This window comes from Arachis ipaensis, chromosome B01 (genome assembly GCF_000816755.2).
Source record: "Arachis ipaensis cultivar K30076 chromosome B01, Araip1.1, whole genome shotgun sequence".
Taxonomy (NCBI): Eukaryota; Viridiplantae; Streptophyta; class Magnoliopsida; order Fabales; family Fabaceae; genus Arachis; species Arachis ipaensis.
In genome coordinates, this window is record NC_029785.2 from 84,053,865 (window position 1) to 84,059,283 (window position 5,419).

Sequence of the window (5,419 nt, forward strand, 5' to 3'; positions counted from 1 at the left end):
TATTCTCATAATAAATATGTTACTAGTGTCATTTATGCTAGTAGCTCAGAAAATAATTTTTAGAGATGTTTTTAAGAGTATTCCGATACACCTAGTTTTAGTAGTTGTACACCAGACATATTTTAATATTATTTTAATCCACCTCCAAGCTAACCAATCACAACTCACCTTACACCCCCAAGACCTCCAAGGCTGTCTCATTTCATCATTTTGGCCGAAAATAACAAGAGAGAAAAGAGAGAAACTTTCATGAACACTTAATCTTCAAAGCTTGATTTCTTCTGAACTAAAACTCAAATCAAAACTCCGTTTTCACCAAAATGATCATCTCTTCTTCCTCTACATAACCATGTGATTTATCAAGGATGGAAATAAGGTGAGATGGCTGTCTCCCTCCCATTTCAATTCGATTTTCAAGGAATCATGCTTAACTTGACTTGAGGGCCAAGAAATGTGAATTTCCAGCAAGTCTAAGGTGAGATATCTCTTCCTAACATACTGAGTAAGATTTGGTCAGTTGAGAGTTTTTGGATTTAAAGTTGTTCTTGATGTGATTTAGGAGGTGCTTAAGGACCACCTGAAAGTTTAACCGAATTAGGAGCAACAAAACCAGGTAGGGATTGACGAATTTAATCTTGATTGATTGTGTTTGAGTTTTGTGATTATGATATGTTTTGGCTGTGCTTGAAATTGATTGTTTGTATGAGTAATTCTTGTTGAAATTTTGGTGAAAATTTGATGAAATTTGATGAAATTCAAGCTATGAATGTGTGTTCTTGTGGCTTCTGGAAAACGAAACCCTAGAGCTTAAATTGAGGTTCAATTTGTGTTAAAATCATGTAGAAAAGATGGGGTTTTAGTGGCTGGAAATTTATTTTGAATTATGGTAAAAATCGGTTGCTGAAAAGACTGAAAAACGTCATACCGAAATTTACATAAGCTTTAAATACATACATTAAGCAGAGAAATCAGAGCAGAGTAGAGAAACACAGAAAACAGAGTAACTAGAGTAAAGTAAAGAGATAAAGAGAAAAAAAGTAATATAGATACAGATGAAAAGAGTAATCAGAGAAGAGAAAAGAGATACAGAGAACAGAGTAATTAAAATAGAGTAAAGCTTAAACAGGTCAGGACTTGGGAAGTTGTATGTATGTATATGTATATAGTTATTATCTAGCTATATTTAAGGGTGTTCTAACTAAAGGTCTATACTCTAACAAAGGCTGGATCACTAAATGTTGCTCGCTACTTGTGATGTATTTATGTGTGGTTGTTTATAACTGTTTTATCTGTTATTACTTGTGAATTGATTATGAGTGATTCCTCCTATTAATTCAAACATTTTCAAAAAAAAAAATACACCAAGCAAATTAACTACGTGTTTAACAACGAATCAGGCTCATATGATAAATAATAGATAATAATTAGGAAGACAAATTGGTAGTGCTCGGTTTTCGGTATGATCTAGACATATTGAAAATTGGGTCGTTACAGTCTTCATGGATGACTTCTCAGTATATGGAGACTCATTCAGCTCCTGTCTTGATCACCTGAAACTAGTTCTGAAAAGATGCCAAGAGACCAACCTGGTTTTAAACTGGGAAAAATGTCACTTTATGGTGACTGAAGGGATTGTCCTTGGGCATAAAATTTCAAACAAGGGAATAGAGGTGGATCAAGCAAAAATAGAGGTAATTGAAAAATTACCACCACCTGCCAATGTTAAGGCAATCAGAAGCTTTCTGGGGCATGCAGGATTCTATAGGAGGTTTATAAAGGATTTTTCAAAAATCGCAAAACCTCTGAGCAATCTGCTAGCTGCTGATATGCCATTTGTGTTTGACACAGAGTGTCTGCAGGCGTTTGAAACGCTGAAAGCCAAGCTGATCATAGCACCAGTTATTTCTGCACCAGACTGGACATTACCATTTGAGCTAATGTGTGATGCCAGTGATCACGCCATTGGTGCAGTACTCGGGCAGAGGCATGACAAGATTGTGCATGTCATTTATTATGCTAGCCGTGTTTTGAATGATGCCCAGAAAAATTACACAACCACAGAAAAAGAATTGCTTGCAGTGGTTTATGCCATTGACAAGTTTAGATCATACTTAGTAGGATCAAAAGTGATTGTGTACACAGATCATGCTGCTCTTAAATATCTACTCACAAAGCAGGATTCAAAACCCAGACTCATAAGATGGGTGTTGCTTCTGCAAGAGTTTGATATAGAAATAAGAGACAGGAAAGGGACAGAGAACCAAGTGGCTGACCATCTGTCCCGGATAGAGCCAATAGAAGGGACGTCATTCCCCTCTCTTGAAATCTCTGAGACCTTTCCGGATGAGCATTTGTTTGCCATTCAGGAAACACCATGGTTTGCAGACATTGCAAACTACAAAGCTGCAAGGTTCATTCCCATGGAGTACAGCAGGCAACAAAAGAAAAAATTAATTACTGATGCAAAGTACTACTTGTGGGATAAACCCTATCTCTTTAAGAGGTGTGCAGATGGCATAATCCGTAGGTGTGTGCCTAAAGAAGAAGCACAAAGGATCTTATGGCATTGCCATGGGTCACAATGTGGAGGTCATTTTGGAGGTGAGCGAACAGCCACCAAGGTCCTCCAATGTGGCTTCTACTGGCCTACACTCTACAGAGATTCCCGAGAGTTTGTACGTAACTGTGACAGTTGCCAGAGAGCTGGTAATTTGCCTCACAGTTACGCCATGCCTCAACAACGAATCTTGGAGATTGAGTTGTTTGATGTATGGGGTATTGATTTCATGGGGCCTTTCCCACCATCATACTCAAACACTTATATTCTGGTGGCAGTTGACTATGTATCAAAATGGGTTGAGGCCATTGCTACACCCACCAATGATACTAAAACAGTGCTGAAATTCCTCCAGAAACATATATTCAGCAGGTTTGGTGTCCCCAGGGTACTAATCACTAATGGGGGTACTCACTTCTGTAACAAACAGCTTTAATCTGCCATGGTCCGGTATGGGATTCGCCACAAGGTGGCGACTCCATATCATCCACAGACAAATGGGCAAGCTGAAGTCTCTAACAGAGAACTAAAAAGAATCCTGGAACGGACTGTAAGTACCCGTAGAAAGGATTGGGCACGAAGCTTAGATGATGCTCTGTGGGCTTACAGAACAGCATTCAAGACTCCTATAGGGACCTCTCCATACCAACTTGTGTATGGTAAGGCATGCCACCTGCCCGTGGAACTGGAACATAAAGCCTACTGGGCAACCAGATTCCTAAACTTTGATGCCAAACTAGCTGGAGAAAAAAGATTGCTCCAGCTAAATGAGCTAGAGGAATTTAGATTCACTGCTTTCGAAAATGCCAAGCTTTATAAAGAAAAATAAAAAAAGTGGCATGACAGAAAGCTGTCATCTAGAATCTTTGAACCAGGACAAAAGATTCTGTTGTTTAACTCTAGGCTCAGGCTATTCCCCGGGAAACTAAAGTCCCGGTGGAGGGGACCATATGTGATTACAAGTGTATCACCATATGGTTATGTGGAGCTTCAAGATATTGATTCTGATAAGAAGTTCATTGTTAATGGACAGAGAATCAAGCACTATCTTGAAGGCAACGTTGAGCAAGAGTGCTCAAGGCTGAAGCTAGATTAAAAGCTCAGCAAGGTCCAGCTAAAGACAATAAAGAAGCGCTTGCTGGGAGGCAACCCAGCCATGGGGCATCACTTCCTCTAAGAATTTTGCCCTATTCTTGATTTTATTTGTTTATATAAAGTTCACTTATACTAAGGTAAAGAGTCAATTGTATAAGTTCACAGGGTTACAGAAGGATTCTGCACACAAAACAGAGAAAAAAGAGCTCTCTAGCAAGAAAACGCCAGTAAGAGTCTGTTTTGGGCGTTCAACGCCCAAAAGAAGCATCCACTGGGCGTTGAACGCCAGTATGGATAGCCATCTGGGTGTTAAACGCCAGAAAGAAGCATCTTCTGGGCGTTGAACGCTAGAAAGAAGCTCCTTCTGGGCGTTTAACGCCAGATTTACAGCGTCCTGGGCGTTCAGAAAAACGCCCAGTGACAAAGGAGTTCCTGGTGTTCAACGCCAGAAAGAAGCAACAGCTGGGCGTTGAACGCCCAGGAGAGGCAGCATTTGGGCGTTGAACGCCCAAAACATGCAGCGTTTGGGCGTTCAAACACCAGGATGGTGGGGAGGAGGTGAATTCGTTTTTACTTCATATTTTTCATTCTAAATTTAAATTTCATGTTTCAATTCATGATTTCTTGCGTAAACATGTTAAGAACCCTGATTTCTAAGATCCCTAATTTCTAAAAACCCTATTTTAAAATAACAAATGTATCTTAATCCATAAGCATAAATCCTTTTTTATCCAATTCAACTCTTTTTCAAAATTTTCAAAACAAATCTATCTCTTTTCATTCAAAAATCTTTTCAACTAATCAATATCTTTTTCAAATCTCCATACTATCTTTTTCAAAATTCCAAATCTATCTTTTTCAAATATCTTTCATATCTTTTCAATTTTAAATCATATCTTCTATCTTATCTTTCTTTGTATTTTCAAAAAAAAACCCACCCCCTCTCCCTTTAAATATGGGTTCGGCCTCCCTCCCCTCCCATCCATAATTGCACCTAGCTCTCCTTCTCTCCCTCTCCTTTCTTTTCTTTTTGCTTGAGGACAAGCAAACCTCTAAGTTTGGTGTGCCTATCCGTGATCACTAAGATCATGGCTCCTAAAGGAAAACAACCCACTCCAAGAGGCAAGAAAGAGAGCGTTCCAAAACCACTTTGGAATCAAGGGAAGTTCTTAACTAAAGAACATTCAGACCATTATTACAAAATAATGGGTCTAAGATCAGTGATCCCGGAAGTTAGATTCGATCTGAAAGAAGACGAATATCCAGAGATCCAGGAGCAAATCCGAATCAGGAACTGGGAGATCCTAGATAATCCTGAAACGAAAGTGGAAAGGAATATGGTCCAGGAGTTCTATGCTAATATGTGGCAAACAGACAGGCAAAGACTATCTGGATCTGCTATCTATGACTATCGGACCTTGGTCAGAGGAAAGATTATTCATACCCACCCTGACAAGATCAGGGAGATCTTAAAGCAACCTCAGCTGAAAGATGATCCAGACTCCTTCAATAGGAGAATGATGAGAACAGACAAGGGCCTGGATAAGATTCTAGAGGATATATGTATCCCTGGAGCCAGGTGGACTACCAGCACGAAGGGTGTCCCAAATCAACTCAAAAGAAAAGATCTCAAACCAGTCGCCAGAGGATGGCTGGACTTCATTGGGTATTCTCTGCTGCCCACTAGCAACCGTTCTGAAGTCACTATTAGAAGAGCAGTGATGATCCATTGCATCATGATGGGAAAAGAAGTGGAAGTTCATCAAC